The sequence below is a fragment of the Trachemys scripta genome, chromosome 9 (genome assembly GCF_013100865.1).
Source record: "Trachemys scripta elegans isolate TJP31775 chromosome 9, CAS_Tse_1.0, whole genome shotgun sequence".
Lineage (NCBI taxonomy): Eukaryota > Metazoa > Chordata > Testudines > Emydidae > Trachemys > Trachemys scripta.
The window spans coordinates 100,248,705-100,267,010 of NC_048306.1; positions in this window are offsets into that span (position 1 = coordinate 100,248,705).

Sequence of the window (18,306 nt, forward strand, 5' to 3'; positions counted from 1 at the left end):
TTATAGTCTTCCCATATCTTTGCTGTAGTTGTAGGTTGAGACGAGCGTTAAGCCAGATTATAAAGGGAAATACTCAGTGTAACCTAGTTCCATTTAGCAGCAAGTCTTTTGTCAGCTCAGGTCCTGTTGGTTTGGGTTTTTAAATGTCAAATTACAGACTTAGGGTTTCCTAAAGATGAACAAAAATGGCACTTCATGTGCAGTAATTTGGTGGTTCCAGGCTGCAGTATTTTCCCTACGAATCTGGGTGTCGTATGTTAGGATCCCGCCTGCAGCCGACAGTACATTTGACCTATTATCCAGTCCATCTCATTGCTCCTTTTGGCTGCCTTCCCCTGCTCCCACTGGTCCGTATTTACACAGTTTAACTGAGCTTTTCTTTCTGCTGAAGGTCAGAGGCGAGCGATAGGAAACACTACACTTTATAAACAAGCAGAGCCGTTTTAACCCCCGCGCTCTGGACACGAACGCATCTTTAGGTGGTGCACTGTCTGCATCCTGAGAGTGCATCTGACTGGTATAGTATGCAAAGCCCCAAGATATGCTTTTTAATGAATTACTCGCTGTCATCCAGCCACACAGCTTCAGCCTTGCAACACAGAAAAACCTTCCCGCAGCAATGCGCTTACAATAGCTTTCCTCTCCCTTGCAAAAAGTGAAACTTTCTCACAATATAAACTTTGTGTATATTGCACAAAATGCTGGCAGTTATTTTCCCCAGGCTTCTTTCTGTAACCTCTGCGTGGCAATGTTGAAGAGCTTGCCTTTTTTTGATGAGATGAGATGTTGCATATTGATGTGAGCATTTCAAAGGCCTGTGGGGCTTTGGAACGTATTAAGAACCTCTGAAGTTAATATTCACCATGTTTTAAATATTCAAAAGTAAAAACTCTGTATAAAATGACTCTCGGTACACATGGACTATGTTGTTTCTTTTTGAAGCAAGCACTGGGGGGCTCGGGGCTCTGCTGGGCTCGTTCTTAACCTTCTTTCGTTCCAATTTATCAGAACCACTTGGAAATAAAGGGCCCGGGCTCTTATCCCACGCCAGTTCTAACGGTGGTGCCTGTGATGGAGTGGCTCCTGATTTCCTCTGGGATTGAGTCCAATGGGTGGGATTTTCACAAGATCCTAGGGGAGTTTGGAGCAGCCAATTCCCACTGAATTCCAACCCCTTTATTGTCCCCATCATGACAATGTGGCATGTAGGGCCTGAATCAGACCTCGCTCGCATCATAGTCTGTGTCCAAAGAGCCCGTTCTGCTCCTCGGGGCGTGCACTGTGTGCAGTGAATCAGGAGGAACTCCAGTGTGGAGGCACTGCTGTGAACCAGACGTGAGAGGAAACTCAAGCCTGTGGCTTTTATGTGTGAGTGCTGCCGTCAGCAGGGACAGGGCAAGCGCATTCTGTTCCAGGATGTTGGGACAAAGCTCCCTTCAGTTCACCCTTAAATACGCCAGAGGAGATTTTGCTTCGCCCGAACGTCCCTCTTCTGCTGCGTTGCGAGGGGCAAGATGAAAGCTGTCAGCAGAAATGCTTCTAGGGAAAACTGCCGGCCGCTTTAGGTGAGGGTCAGGTAGAGCTTGCAAACACTCAGCCATTCCACTGTGCCGTTCCGCTGTGCCGTTAGTTATTCCAGTCTGCCTTCCCCTTGAGTGCACACCGGGCATCTCCCAGGAGCACAGCAGCTCTTTGGATACACGCTACGTGCAGCATCAGGGTTATCACGTTGGCCCTTGTTTGAGTCAGCCCGAGGGGCTCGTCCTCGGGTCTACTCTTGCAAGGTCCTATGCAAGTTTAGTCCTGGCCCCTGGAGGGGCAGAAGGCGATGCTGTCATTTTTGGCTTACAAATAACGCAGCCCTTTGGAAATCCCCTTTCCCCTCTCTCACGTTCCTGATGAAGGCAAGGCTTTAAATCTTGAATAGCATGGGTGTTTGCCTAGCATATGCCTTGAATACGTTGTCAGATTGGGAGCAGAATGAGGGATTTCAAGATCAGTTCCTCTTCAGCCCTAGTTTGAAACTAGACTTCCCCTTTTAGACAAGCCCTATAGAACTTACACTTTAATGTATGGAACGAGAATTCGATTCAGATTGGAACTAACAGGGTTCTGTATAAATTTGCCATAGTTCTGAAGGAATTACTCTAAAAGCTTATGGGGCAGATTCCCTCATTGGTGTAAATATGGTAGTTTACACCAGTGGGGGGATCTGCCCCATAGGACGTTATTCTCTATGCAATTCTATCAACTGATTTGTTTGAACCATTCTATAGAAATCGATAGCAGGGATAGACTTCTTTAATCACTTCTATAGGTGGCTTCCAAAAAACCCTATAGAAACATTGCAATTTTTGTTATTAAATTCTTCAGGACTTCTCCATAAGGGCTGTGGCTTATAAAAACATGAGACTTCACCCAAATTAAGCTTTATTGATACCCAAGTTTGTGTTAGATGACGTTGATAGTTAATCGAGGAGTAGTAATGGAATCATAGACATAAGAACAGGGTTTGATGATTTTCCCATGCCTAGTGCTGATGCAGATTTTTCTAGCATTGTGTGTAACTGAGATGAGAATCTGACCCAGAGCATAATGGTTCAAAAATTTCACTCTAGTTATTTTTATTCTTTTGAAATAAATGTTCTATCTCTTTTTGGATATTATTTTGGACCTGATCCTGCAGCCTTTACTCCCGTGAGTAGTTCCACTGACTTTGGTGGTGGTATTTGTGTTCGCGTGACGGGATCGGGCCCCACTACAGACTCGAGGAAAGAGATTGCAGAAATATGCTGTTTCACTTGGATTAATCACACCAGGACGTTTCCACCAAGAGCTCTCTATTTAATAAGTAGGAGGGCCTGTAATTGCAATCTGAGTTCTGATCTTATCGACAGACATTATGACTTTCTAGGTATTGCAACTCTATTCAGATTCATTTTGCCTCTGTTTAAACTTGGATTGATCAGTAAGAGGGAACAGCAAGAGATGCGAGGGCCAGGGAGATGCAGTGACTATAGATAAAGGAGTTTTCTTCCTCCTGTGTCTGCAGGATTTGAAGCTTGGAATGGAGCACACACATCATAGAGGAAAACTTTACCAACCATGCACAGGGGCTGTGAACAGTATACCCGTTCTATAGCTTTCAAACTCTTGGAATGTTTGTAGGAATGGAAATTTGAATCTTTTTCAGGTCTTAGCTAGTGTACTTTCCAGTGAGGGAAGGGAGTTTACATACCATCATTGATGGCAGCAGATCTGAGCTTTCATTTGGTTTTTAAATTCAATGTCTAGCCCATATGGTTGCAAAGAAATCCTTCCAAATATGGCCTCCATAGGAGGCTGTCTTCCTGAGTCATGCAGGCAAGTTGAAATAGAAGTCCTGATTCCGTTCTCGCTTAGGGCAGGGAAAATCAGGAGTAACTTTGGTGGAGTTGTAGCCGTGTAAAAGTGGGATGAGATCAGGATCAGGATCTCTGGGAGTTTTGAACTCCCACGCCCCCGTTCATCTCAATAGGATGTTATCCCAGACACATCATGATGTCAGTGCATGCTAAAGAAGTTGCAAACTTCGCTGCTGATGGTTTTGGCAAAAAGCACCCAGCTCTTCAGGACTTGGACTAGAGTTTGGGACTGGGGGTGGAACTAAAGAAGAATGAACCCTGTTTTTTTCTGTTATGTGTCAGCCTAGCTGTGTTTGCTCAGTAGGGATAAAATGTACTGTATAAGTATAAGAATCTATGCAAAAACAAAGCAACCAAACCTGGATATTTTAATGCACACAGAACTAACTCTATGCAAAGCCTCCCTTTTCTCCAGCAAGCACTATTATTTCTTTATTTATTTTTTGTCTGACTTTGCACAAAGCACAACGCATTTTTTTAACACTACTTCTAAGAAAGTCGATACCTAAAAGGAGGAGGGGGAGGGGTCTTACTGTCAAACACTTGGATTTTTCTGGCTTGGAAATTAATAATTTCTACACCTGACCCAATTCCTGCAGCTGCCAAAAAAGAAAAGAGAACGCTATTTAAATTTCGCATAGAGCCATTTATCTCTTGAAATATGCCAAAGCAATTTGAGGTGGGGGTGGAGACTTAACTATTTAGCTCCACAGCCTATTTTTTTTTCTCTTTATGTTTCTAACTGTCAGGGAAAAAGAAGGCTAGAAAGCTATTCTTGGGCTGTATTATTGATGCACTTTGTTGCCATTATGCAGGTTGCCTGTGTTGCTTCATACAGTGGGATGTTATAATGGCCATCTTCCCCACGCTCCCTCTTTGGGGAGATCTGGATTAAATCTGACCAGCTACTATCTGCAAGATTTTTTTTAAAAACTATTTTGAGAACCGGGTGTAGCGAGGATTGAGTTCAGACTTGCCGACTTCTTTGGACGAGTTTTCAGATGTGACAGAGATCATACAGGAAGTATCGAGGGCAAGACTCCAGTGCAGTGGCTTTCAATCTTTCTGTCTTTTGCAGACCCCACCACAAAATTTCGAATGGAGGTGTGGACCCCTTTGGAAATCTTAGACCTAGTCTGTGGGTCCATGGATCACAGGTTGAAAGCCGCTGTTCTAGTGAACGGGGCAACGTATGTTGTATGACTGCAGGCATATCATGTCAACTCTGTGTGCCTGGGTTTATGCTCCCATATCTTCTGTGTTTAGATTGGAAATTCTTCAGTGCCGAGACTGCTGTTCGCTGTATCTGTACAGCACTTAGTACTATTGGGCTACTATAATCCAAATAACATAATCGTCCGTTTTGTATTACCAAGCAAATTCAATTGAGCAATGCCAGTTTCCTGGGAATTTCCCCAAAGTAAGGGTCAGCTTGTTTTAGGACCCTCCAAATTTGATTCTGTTTTAAAAGGTCAGAGGAGTAAACAAAGTGCATAGGAACGGTTTCATGATTGAAAAATGCCAAGACTTAAACTTTCCCCTGTAGTATTGGAAGCCCCAACTCAGCGATGTGCTATCTGCATGTGAAACTGGCCAAGAAGAGTGAAGTGCAAAACAAAACAAAAAAATACACGTGGCAGAAACTAAATGATATAATTGGCCTGATTTTCACAGGTGCTGCTGCAGCTCTCCCTAATTTCAACCCGGAGGAGCGTCACATGGTCAGCACTTCTGAAAATCAGCCCCCCATGTACTTTTAAATTCCTTCATTATTCTGAATTGTATTTAGGTCACGCATAGGGGCCAGCTGAGAACGGGGTCCCCATATAAACACAGAGCAATAGACAGTCCCTGCCATGAGAAGCAATAAGGGTACGTCCACACTACCCGCCGGATCGGCGGGTAGCAGTCGATCTATCGGGGATCGATTTATCACATCTCGTCTAGACGCGATAAATCGATCCCCGAACGCGCTCCCCGTCGACTCTGGAATGCCACCAGGGCGAGAGACGGAAGCGGAGTCGATGGGGGAGCCACGGCTGTCGATCCCGCGCCATGAGGACAGGAGGTAAGTCGAAATAAGATACGTCGACTTCAGCTACGCTATTCTCGTAGCTGAAGTTGAGTATCTTAGATCGATCCCCCCTCCCCCCCCAGTATAGACCAGGCCTAAGTTACAGGTTCATAGATTTCAAGGTACAGAAGGTAGCATCAGATCAGTCTAGTTTCCTAGTCACAGATAAGGAATTTTCCGAATTTGAATTGTTGGTAGGGGGTGCATTTTCATTTGGGAAACAGATCACATTTCAAAGAGAAAGAAAGAAAGGATGTTGTCTGTAGCTTTTTTATTTTTTCATTATTATTATAGTTGTTTTAGTGGTCGAGAAATGAGAAAAAGATCATAATCTGAAACATTCCATAAACTAGAGACAAAGTCAAATAACTCCCGTTCAAATATTGTTTCACTTCAGCTGGAGTTTGTCCTGTTCTTTTTACATATGTGCATTATAGAAGTAGAAGATGGAGAAGACCATTAGCTAAATTAGTCCATCTCACACTCAGTGCACAATCTATTCCCTACAGTGTATTTTCTAGCGCTTTGTCCCGTTAATTTTTTTTATTTTATTTCTGTTTTTACATAAGATCTTAATAGCACAATGGTTTTTGCTAGAAACAGGGTCTTCTCCCTACTGCTAACTACGGGAATACGTGCAATGATTAGAAATCGAGAGCAGATCTCCTTGCATGGTGCTAATATTCCTGAGGATGGCAAGATGGTATAAACTGAGGTCGGTTTACTTTGAAGCGCGCAGTTGGAGGGTTTGGTTCATTGTTTAATTTGCTGAGTTTGTCCCCATGTAAAAAACAAAACGGTGGCATTATGTTTTGGGGGGTTTTTTTGCATCTAGTGCCTTCTCAACAGACCTGGATTGGCAGGAAACCCCTTCCGATTTGGCATAGAGAGACGCATTGACTGTCCTGTGAGACAGACAGATCACAGAGCTACGTCTGTCCAATCAATGGTATTTCTAATTTGCCTATTGCCGTAGCAGCGAAGCATCTAAACAGCACAAGTGACGTGTTGCTTATTACTACATATGGTGGGTCTTAGGAACATTCCCCATATATTTTACTCTTTGTACCAAGTGCCACAGCTCATTAGACCTTCTCTATGGGCAGAACAGGGAACTAATCAAAGTGCAGAGCAAGGATAAGAACAATCAAAATGATTCCAAATGGAAGCAAAACGGGGAGTGTCAAAGATCAGCTCTTCATTAAAGCGTACCAAAGCAACAGCTCATACCTTGTATGTCGCCCAATAGACACAGTCACCGTGTAGATCTCCCTTCTGGATAGTAATAGGTGTCAAAGCCCCAGTGTGGTTGACTCCCTGGTAGTGGCTAATTTAAGGGGTTCTATTTTGCATACACACCAAAGTTATGGAGGTTAGAGAGCCAGCGATGTGTAGGGAAACATGCTTGAAAGTTTGCCTGGTCAGTAAGATCTAAGAATATTAAGCACTTTGGGGGGATATGTTTGGGGATGTTATTTATTTGATTGTAAACTGCCTGTGTTTCATGTGTTCTTATTCCTTGCATAACACTGGAGGGTAAAATCTAGAGATGCCAGAGAAGGCTAGGTGCTGTGGTGGGAGAATTCAGGATGCCCCATGCCAGCTAAGCCATACCAGGTGCTCAGTGTGCTCTCACACTAATTCCTGAGAATATCCCTGAGTGCCGCTTGATGGAGCGGTTCCCCCTGCTGTGTACCAGGGAGGGAATGCAGGCCAAGACTAGAAGAGGTTTCAAAAAGGAACCAGATAAGTTCATGGAGGATACGTCCATCAATGGCTATTAGCCAGGATAGGCAGGAATGGTGTCCCTAACCTCTGTTTGCCAGAAGCTGGGAATGGGCAACAGGGGATGGATCACTTGATGATTCCCTGTTCTATTCACTCCCTCTGGGGCACCTGGTATTGGCCACTGTCGGCAGACAGGATACTGGGCTAGATGGACCTTTGGTCTGATCCAGAATGGCCGTTCTTATGTTCTTATGAGTAATGTTTGTCCAAAGAGACAGCAAACCGGAGGCTTGAGGTGTTCTAACACCGAATGCTCTAGCACCTCCACCTCTTTTGCTGTCCCTCTGGAAGTCGGTGCGTGAAGGGAAAGACATGTACGGAACTGACCCGGTCCTACCCTGGTGTAACCCTCCAGACTTACGGGTGTAAGTGAGATCAGAATCAGTCCTGCTGCATTTAGATGGGCAGGGTATATAAGTCAGGACACAGCTCTGTAGGTAACATTGCTGAACTCTCCAGAGCCTCACAGCTCCCCAAACTGCCCTAGCCCACCAATTTTTCCCTGTGGGTGCTCCAGCCCTGGGTGCTCTAGCCTTGGAGCACCCACGGAGTCGACGCCTATGCTAACACCCTGCACACATACACAGCGCCTGGAGCTGGCCTCCTCTGTGTGCGTCTAGCCACTCTGACCAGAGATAAGCCCAGGAGACACATTTTGGATCAAAATCCAACTTTCCCCAGTCCAAGGGTGTTCATAGCTGGGATTCTGTTTCAGCCCATCATAGCAGATAGGAACCAGCTTCATATGTTGGGTCTAGATCCAGACTTTCCAAGGATTGCAGGGAGTTGGCAGAGGCTGTAGCTGGAATATTGGTTCAGGTCCATCTCCGCACAGAATAAACAGCAGAGGCCGGCTGGCTTTAATCATAGGCAGGCGCCTTGGGGTGGGGTCCCAATCACAGTGGGTGCCATTCCAGAGAAAGGTCTCTCCTTAGCCAAATGCCATTTCTGAAGTCCCAGCGCATCTTCCCAGAGCTAGGAAACCTGAATGGCTGTTGCACATTGCAAGGAGGAGAGTGCGCCCAAGAATGTATTCACCCTACAGAGCTGCGATGCCTCGGGCCAGCCCGGCTAATGGCAGCATTCTGCATCGTGGCCCTTCGGAGAAGTTAGCTCTTTGGCGTGAGGTAGTTTATAGTGAATTTCTATGCAAGGTGTGAGGTCTGTTACCATCGGGAGAAGAGTGTGACTTGTGGTAGGTGGTTTTACATCCTCCGGATGTTCTGGGCTTGGCAGGTGGAGGTTGTTAGTAGTGAGGACAGCTCCTTGGCTTTAAATGTGGATTGCTAGCTTACTAACACCAGGCAGCGGAGAGGCGGGAGAGAAGATAGTGCCTGATCCAAAGAGGCGTCTCCTTGCTAGAAATGCCATGCCTTCAAATCCTAATGAAGTAAGGCAAGTTGAGCTTTCAGGATCGGTGCCTTATTCCTCAGTACCACTGGGTACCAGTGATTTACCATTTGCTGAGCACAACCCCGACTTAGCACCTAATCAACTAGGGGCCTAATCTTGGTGCCATTGAGATCAGTGGGAGTTTTGCCATTGACTTCAGTGGAATCAGGATTGGAACTCTTCAAATCTGTAAAGACCCGATCCTGCAAGCTGCTCAGAGCTCCTCCTGTGAGGAGAAAAACCTTGAAACTGATCAGGCCTCGTGGGTTTCACTGACTATTTTCAGGGGGATTTGAGACCGCTCAGGATAGGCACTCAGCAACTAGCAAGATTGGCCTGTAAGGTGATATATGAAGTTTACGATCTGGTAATGTGTGTGCCTGGATTCAAAATCATTTTATTCAAATGTCTTCTGAGACCAGATCCAGCATATACACAATTTCTATATTTATAAATATAGAGAGAGATTTTGTTGGTTCTCAGCTAGTTACCTCTTCTGAACCGCAATTTTCAGAGCAACCGGCATATATTTTTCATTCAACACGTAAAATGACTTTTTACAGTAAGAAAATGAAAGCTGTTGTAAGCATGTGTTTTCTATATTTGTATTATGCATTATCCAATTATACTGAGATTTATTTTCCTCTTTGCTGTGCTCTTTCGGTTGTTATCCTTATTTTATCAGTTATGCTTTTCTAATGTTTTGTAAGGAGAAAAAAATATGCAAAATTGCCAGATGCCTTTTTTCTTTGCAGAAGAAGAATCACAAATGCTTTTTATTACATTTTACCAATCCAATAAACTCCTTAGAAATTTCATTTTGGTTTGCTAGCGTGTGAAATTTTTTTCCCCAAGTCGAATGGTATTTGCTTTCTCTCAGCCTCCCCCTGCAATTGTGTCTCGTTTCTCTTTCTCTCTGAGCCAAATCTTTTCACCGTTAGCCTTCCCAAGCTGTTTGAAAAAGGTGCTCAAAGCCAACATCTGCTGGGGCAAGGATGCTTGAAGAAAGTCAGGAGAGAGACCTCTCAACGCTTGTGTAGGCCATTGCATGAGCTTTGTAAACCTGAGCCTTTGGTTTGGAGAACACTCCGTTCCTGAGCCCTGAGGTAATCGCCGGTGCAGGCAGCGTGTGTTTTATAGGGAGGTGAGCTAAGAACATAGTGCCCCACCGACGAGTACTTTCTGGACTGAACTGTGGTCTGATGCAATGGAGTCGAGCAGCCTCCTGTGTATCTGAACACAAGAGCAGGGCTCATCCCATTGTGCGGAGGGAAGACCCGAGTGTGGAATGTAAACCTGTTCGTGGGCTGCCTTCAGGATTGTCACTGAACTACGTCACTTGGACTGTTCCCTGCTCAATATTGCCAAGCCCAGCTGCTCCGAAATCAGGAGGCAGGCCCCCAAAACTGATGGGAGCTTGGCTTTCAAAATCCCGAGCTTTAAAAAAACAAACAACTTTTGTTTTCTTAACTGGCATCCAAGGTTTTCTCTGTCATCAGGAACGCTACTGTTAAAAAAAAAAAAAAAAAAAAAAAAAAAAAAGCCATGATTCTCCTATAATCACATGAATCCAAGAGTTGGGGCTTAAAATCAAACACCAACTATTGCAAGACACAATAGAGCCATGAGTTACCAACACTGCCTGCTGGATCCACCGTGGGAGGGACATCCTGGCCCTGCGCAAGAGCTGATGGCAGGAAAGTCTGCCCTCCCCCCAAATTAGTGATCCCTCTTTTCCTGCTAAAGAGGGAGCTTTGAGTGCCGTGTGTGCTCATACCAATAGTGCCATTCCTATGTGTGCATGGAAGGTCCGTCGAGAATCCTGGTGGGTTAGACATCACCCATGCAGAAATTTTCTTGCTCCGCTGCAGTTCCCCCAGCTGCCAGAGGCCTCTCCTGTTGGCTGGCTGGCAGAAAGCCAGTGAGCCATCCAGTAAGCGGGCAGTGAGCATGCCAAGGGGAAGCAGTGGGAGCTGCAGGATGAAAGCCCCTCAGTGTGGGAAGGAGGTTAGCACAGTTGTGTGAGAGGGACTGGGGTGAGGTCGAGCATGCAGTTTACCGAGAAGGCTGGGATTTCCAGAGGAATCGGGAATGAATCACCCAACTCAAGTTAAAATACAGCCCCCTTTTGAAATCCTTCAGCTCCTTTGAAATCCAAGCCCAGGTTAAGAGATGCTCAGATGTGAATGTAGAGCAGGTGGGGTATGGTGAGAGAAGCAGGAACGGAGGGCGCTGTGAAGAGAAGCCAAGCGCAGGGCAGGAGACAGGGGCCAACAGGCCTTGCCCTGCCGCTAAAGCGTCCTGCCACATTTAAAGCCAGAAGGGCCCATTATGCTCACCTAGTCTGATGACCTGGAGAGCACAGGCCCGAACCTCACCCAGTGATTCCTGCCTCGAGCCCAGAGCTTCTGGTTGACCTAAGCTTGTTTTTTAGAACGAGGCACCTTATCTTGATTTAACCACGTCTGGGGATGGAGAATCTACCACGTATAGAACCCTCACTACTGAAATTGTGCATCCTACTTCTGGCCTGAGCTTGGCTAGCTTCCAGGCAACTGATCTTTTGATACCTTTCCCTGCTAGATTAAGAGTCGTCCCCTGCCCCGTCTGACACCTCCTCTTGCGTACATGTAAACCATGATCAACTCACCGCTGAACTTTCTCTTAGTGAAGCAAAAGAGACAGAGCTGCTTGGGTTGGTTTTGCATTTCCAGTCTGCTGGTGTCTCAGCCTGGAAAGGAGATGCCAAACCCCCGGCCCCCCAGAAGGCTTTGTGAACGGGACAGCTTCTGGGAAAGGATGACTTCTGCAGCTGCCCCGGCAGGGCGTGACAGCTTGAAGGGCTTTAGCTTGGTAATAAAGGGGTTCAAATGTGGCATCCTCAGAAGCCGATTCCAAGTCCTGTCTTGTGTTCCAGAATGACTCAGTCCTATTACTTCCTTTCTAACAAGGTGCGTTTTCTCTGAACTTACTCGGATGGAAAAGTTCCAGGGAGCTGTTGTCCTCACGCGTCTCCGAAACTCTTCGGAAGGGAGAGAAATGATTAGCGCAGTAGGTTGGGCGGCTGCTTGTCTTGCCGCAGTTCCCGAGGTTGCAGTCAGAACACTCTGAAGGCAACGGCAGCACCGTTAGCACGGCTGAAAGGCAGGTGCCGCAGGCTGGCTTTCATTGCTTTGCTCGAAGCACCTTTCAAATTTGAAACCTTTGATCTTCCTCTTTGCCACCTCCCAGCCGTTATGTGTCGTGTGACTGCTCTGCGTGGCGAAAGGATGTATATTTTTGAACGCACCGAAGGGCGCTGTTTCAGAGAGACTCTGTTGGCATGGCAAGCTCCACGAGGGGGTTGCCAAAGTACAAAGGAGCAGGTACAATCTAACCCTGTGGCAGCCTGCGACAGAGAGCCGCCCAGTCTGAGACGACAGACGCAGGCTTGCCGGGCTCGCACCAGTGCTCCAAAAACAGCCTTCCTAGGCGGCAGAGCCGGAGGCATTTACACAACTATTTTTACAGCGCTTCCCCGAGCCTTCCCAACCCAGATCCGTCGACCCAGGCTGGGAGGCTCCTTGCCACGGGCCATCTAGACGTATCCTCTGGGTTTGTTGGTGCCAGGTACAGCCTGCCTAGACAGTGTGGTTGGGGATTTTAGCCTGTCTGTCCCTGTCTCATCACTATCCATTCCTGGCAGGTTGCTACGCAGGGCGATGCCACGTCTGCTCTCTCGCCTGTCTCCCAACATTTCACGGGGGGGGGCGGGGAAAACACCCACGGGAAAACAGATGTCGAGGAAGTTGGCTAATAGATTGATGGTGGAATTAGTAGTAGTACTATGGCAGTCACACCTAGCGGCCCCCAGAAGAGGATCCGTGCCCCAGTGAGTTTATCATCTAGATTTGGAGCATCTCCCCTCTACGTGGCTGGGTTTGGATTCAGCCTGGGGTGGCAGCAGACGGATCAGTCTGGGGGAAGCTTAGATTGCTGCTGCCATTGCTTGCGTGTGTACAGCACCCAGCGCAGTGAGGGCCTGGTCTCTGGCTAGGGCTTCCAGGTGCACTGGGAATACAGATAAGTAATAATGTGTTGTGGGGATAACGATAGGGCTTCACTGACAATGAAGTCAAGTAGATTCTGGAAGAGCACAGAGTTTCTGCTATTGGCTGCATCTCCAGGGCTGCGTTACCCCCCGTGGAACCGATCGCAACATCTGCAAGGTAAGTAAAAGTACACGCCAGTCACTGCAGGGCAGAACAGACGGCACTTGTATCTTGGAAGCCCGTCGATGGTGGACTCAAACCGCGGCCTTTAAAAATACATATAAAAATGTTGCTATTTCAGCAACGAATTCATCGGGAATGCTCACGGCAAAGGAGTATATGAGGCAATAAATGGATCTGGCCGCTGATTCAAGGCTGACGCTGAGGCATTTAATTACTGCAAAAGCCAATTATCACACGTGTGCCCTCTGCCGCTGCACGACCTGTTGCTGCTGCACGACCTGGCAAAGGAACGGTAGTAAAGCCGGAGAAGAATAGATGTGTGTGTGACATACGTGGCTTTCTAACCAGGTCAAAATTCTGCCATGCCCCATTCCTAGCCTGCGCGCAAAGTGGTGAGCTCAGACCCCGGTGATAGGGGCTGGAGAAACACCAGTTGGAATTTAGGGGGCACTCTTGGAGTTGGGGGGGATGGTTCTACTTTTCTCAATTTTTTTTACAGTCTTTTCATCAAAAAATGTTCACTTGTAGAGCATTTGGCATGATTACTCAGCTAGACAATTAAAAAGGTGGAGGCTGATTTTGAGAAGGGACTGAGCACTCGCACCTCCCATTGAGTTAACCTGGTGCCCTCAACACCTGTGAAAAATCAAGCCCTTCATGTCCAAATCCCCTCCTAACCTCGTTCAGCAGAAGTCACTTCTTCCCTTCAAAGGAGTTTCCTGGAGAAATTCTCTCTTAGAAAATCCTTGGCAAGGAACCTTAGCCAGTCTTGGCATGCAAACTTGCCTCACGCTGTCACAAGCAAGCCTCTGCTTTAAATGTTGATGAGCTCTTTGCTGCCAGTTAGCGATGGGAAACGCAGTCTGTGTGTTAAACCAGAGCTGGGAATTACGTCCCAATGCCAAACTGTTTGTTACACTTACTGCCCACCGCCTTCCTCCTTGGGGGGCGGAAACCTTCTTGACAAGCTAGTCCGGCTCATTCAGGCCAGGCAGAGGTGCGGTTAGAGAAATGTGTGAAGTCAGATAACCACAGACACCTCTGGAGGTCTCTCTCTGCCACTGATGAGAACCTTGGAACAGAGGAATGCCAAACTGGATCAGATCGGGGTCCAGCTGGCCCATTATCCTGTCCCTGACATGGGCCAGCACCAGTTGCTACACAGGTTGGTGGACTTGTCACAGTTGAGAGGAACTGCGCCTGTATTCCCTCCCCGTCATGCATGAAGGACACCCGCTCTAGGCTCCTGGTTCTTCACCTCTCCTGGGTGCAGACCCGCCGCTGTCACCCTACAGGGTTCTTCTAGGCTACACTGCTCCCTGCCTACACTGTGATATCCCCAGCAAGCCAGATTGCCGAAACAGACTAGTGACTGCGCTTCGCTTTCCCCTCTGAGGCTATGAACAGCGTAGTTGCCCCCTGTCTCAAGTGACCCCACAGCTCTTTATAAACAAGCATATTTATTCTTCAGGTGAGCCTCACAGAGAAATCATACACAAAATAAAAATCCCTATACGCCTGCGGAAAGCTTCCCAGAGATCACCACCAGTCTTATGCGGCCTCAGTAGGCCAAAAACTTTCCATCCCTTCCCACGAAGGGTTGGGGCTCCCCTTGGTCAGAAAGTCCTGTCTGTTAGCTGGATCAAAAAGAAAGCCCTGAGCCAGTTTAGACCAGACGTGGGCAAACTACGGCCCACGGGCCACATCCGGCCTGTAGGACCGTCCTGCCTGGCCCCCGAGTTCCCAGCCGGGGAGCCTAGTCCCCGGCCCCTTCCCCGCTATCCCTCATCCCCCGCAGCCACGCGGGCCGCGCTCCGGCCCACCACTCCCGCTGGGCAGCGTGGGGAGAGCAGCTGGCTCTGGCCGGGGGTCGCGGCTGCGAGCTCCTGCTGCTGGTAAGGGGGCGGGGAGTGGGGGGGTTGGGTAAGGGGGTGGGATCCCGGGGGGAAGTTAGGGGCAGGGGGGTTCCAGGAGGGGGTGGTCAGGGGACGTGGAGCAGAGGGCGGTTGGATAGGGGATGAGAGTCCCGGGGGGGCTGTCAGGTGGCGGGGGTGTGGATAGGGGTTGGGGCAGTCAGGGGACAGGGAGCATGGGGGTTGGATGGGGGCGGGGGTCCTGGGAGGGGGCGAGCAGGGGAGGTTGGATGGGTTGGAGGTTCTGAAGGGGGCAGTCGGGGGCGGGAAGTGGGAGGGGGCGGATAGGGGGTGGGGACCAGGCTGTTTGCAGAGGCACAGCCTTCCCTACCCGGCCCTCCATACAGTTGCGCAACCCCTATGTGGCCCTCACCAAAAAGTTTGTCCACCCCTGGTCTAGACTCAGGCTATTTATCCAAATGTCTTTTCTTTGTCTGTTGGTCCCTGGAGAATCCGGTTTGAACCAGCACACGTGAGCCTCTCCAGGTGGTGATACCTCTCTGGAGGTGTTATAACCCTGAGTGAATTTGCCTAATCATCCCACACACACACACACCCCAACTGTTCTTAGTTTCTGGAGGGCTGTGATCTCCCTCCCCCATGGAATTACATACAGTCCCTGGCCCACAATGATACATACACGTAGTACAGTAAGATCTTCCCAAAGATATTGCAGGAAATGATCATCTCTGTCACAGCAGTGATGGGCTCACCTGTCCCCAGGACAAGTTCCCTCCTGACTCCCATTCGTTAGAGATCATCACGGACCCTGCCTCAAACTTCCTGAACACTTGTGTTGTCTTTTCCTTCTTTAACCCTTACTGCACTAGCGGTGAGTGTTCTCATTATCTATGTAAATGCCCAAACCTCTCTTGAATCTGCTAAACCCTAGGCCTCTAGGATAGCTTGTGGCTGAGAATTTGGCAGGCTAAGTGAGGCTGGTGTTAAAGAGAACATGATGACGCTCTAAATTGTCCTCTGACTCCCGGAGCCCGGTGAGCAGTGTTCTTACCAGCCGTTGGTGACCGAATGCACTACAAATGTTTTTTTTCTCCTGCTGATAATAGCTCATCTTAATTAATTAGCCTCTTACAGTTGGTATGGCTACTTCCACCTTTTCATGTTCTCTGTATGTATATATATATCTTCTTACTGTATGTTCCATTCTATGCATCTGATGAAGTGGGCTGTAGCGCACAAAAGCTTATGCTCAAATCAATTTGTTAGTCTCTAAGGTGCCACAAGTACTCCTGTTCTTTTAACCAGGAAAATATCTGCTCTATTGTGTGAAGTATCAGAGGGGTAGCCGTGTTAGTCTGGATCTGTAAAAAGCAACAGAGAGTCCTGTGGCACCTTTAAGACTAACAGATGTATTGGAGCATGAGCTTTCGTGGGTGAATACCCACTTCGTCAGACTCGCTGTTGCTCTGTTGTGGAGATTCTTAATTTCCTAGCCAGTGTTGATTTCCCCTTTAGCTGTGGTTTTCAGCCAAGGCAAAGGAAAGGGAGATTCTAATGACAAAGCCAGGCAGGACTAGAGAAAATCCCCTGTTTTCGTCATGACATCTGTGCCGCACACTAAAATCAACATACTCCAGCAAAGGACTTTATGAATTATTTTTAACCATTCACGCACTAACTCCTGCCAGTGCCATCTGTGTATAGAAGAGTGAAGGATAGCCAGATACCAGCTGTGGGTCGATATAAGAGCCTGCTTCTCTGGGGTTTGAATGCATTAGGAGGCTTTGTATCTGTCCAGAGATGGGAGCTTTCAATCCCATTTGTGATGCACTATGTCAGACTGAAATAAGGTCCGCATGGACCTTAAACAGAAACACTGTCCGATTTACAGCTGCCACAAAAATGTCCCCTGGCTGACTTGGGAAAGCTGTAGGCAGTAACCGTGTACTCTTGAAATACCTTCTTCCTCTGCAAAATTGACCTGAGGAAGGATGTACTGTTCATTTAAGAACCTCAGTTTGTTCATTTATTCAGAGAACATCTTCACTGACCACTGCTATAAAGAAATCTGCTTCCAGCTTGGCAGCTGGAGACCTACTTCCTCCAAGTCAATGGGGCTGCTGACAACTGTTTTGCCAAGGAACTTCTGAGCTACACAGCTCTGGGCAGGGTGGAAGGATCAGGGGCAGGGATTCAGGTGGTTGGATATCTAGGGATGGGCACACTGGTTCCAATAAACCAATACTCCCCTGGCCCTTCGCCAGAGCATGGAGAGAACTTTGCCTGAAGGTCCAAAGACAACGTGGTGAACACCGTTTTTTTGCTTTGGTATCATTTTTTTTCACGTTTTGTGTTTCTGCGCTACCTGAAACACCACTAGCAAGATTATTCTAGCATAGCCAAAGCAGGAGGCAATCCCCCCAGAAAGCCTGTTCTTATGGTCACACAGAGCCTTGACTAAGTCATAGAATCATAGACTATCAGGGTCGGAAGAGACCTCAGGAGGTATCTAGTCCCACCCCCTGCTCAAGGCAGGTCAGATTCAGCAAGCTCCCTACCATGAGCAAGGAGTAGCTGTTGGGCGTATGTCCTGTTATTTGACATTTTTCCTCTGTGTCACACCGGGAGGCCAACCCAGATCAAGGCACCGTTGTGCTGTACAAATATAGCAAGTGGCCGTCCATGTCCCAAAATGCTGCCGCTCTAGGTAGGCAAGACAGGCAAAGGGTGGGCAGCGTTGCCAACTCAAGCTCTTGGAGCCCTGCGAGCCTGTGAGGGTCTCGGCTTTCCCAAGACGTGGTCTAGCCCTCCTGGTTCCAGAGAGAAGCTTAAAATGGTGACGCCTAAAGACTCAAACCCCACAAGGTAAATAAAAAGATGCCAACATTTATTTATTTTTATATATCTCATGATGCATCAGCCAGTTTCCTGGGGGCCTGACTGGGGGCTTTTGAACACTTGGGATTGGCTGTGTGCAGGAAAAGTGACATGCCCAAGGTCAGCCAGCTGGCCAATAGGCAAGCCAAGATTTGAACCCTGGTCTCCTGACTCCCACTCCAGTGCCCTATCCACTAGACCTAACTGCCTGCCCTTCTCCCCCAGGCCAGTCATAGCCTGTATCTTTCAGCTTAGGCTCCTTTTTTCCATGATTCTTGCATCACTCTGCTTTTTAACAACATCAGCATGGAAAGGCCTGCTGCTGCTGCCACCCCTCTGGGATGCTAGCCCGTCTCTGAGCTGCGGTGCGGTTGGCAGCCTTGGGAGTTTGCAAGTAGTTCTAGATTATTTGCATGCCATGAATATGCAGCTCTGAGTCTAGCCCCATTCTCCAGGCAGCTCTCGTACAGATGCAGATGTTTGCAAGTCACAGCGCGGCATTCTGTACATGTCCAAAGCCCCAGAGACTCTGCCCTCCAGTGCCTTTGGGGATGTCTTTGTGTTTGCTTGGCTGGTTTCACCCGTGAGCACCTGGTTGATGAGTACTCTGTACAGCACACCAGGACAAGACGCCTTATTCTAAATCCAAGCAAATATCGGAGTCTTCCAGTTCAAAGGTTCCT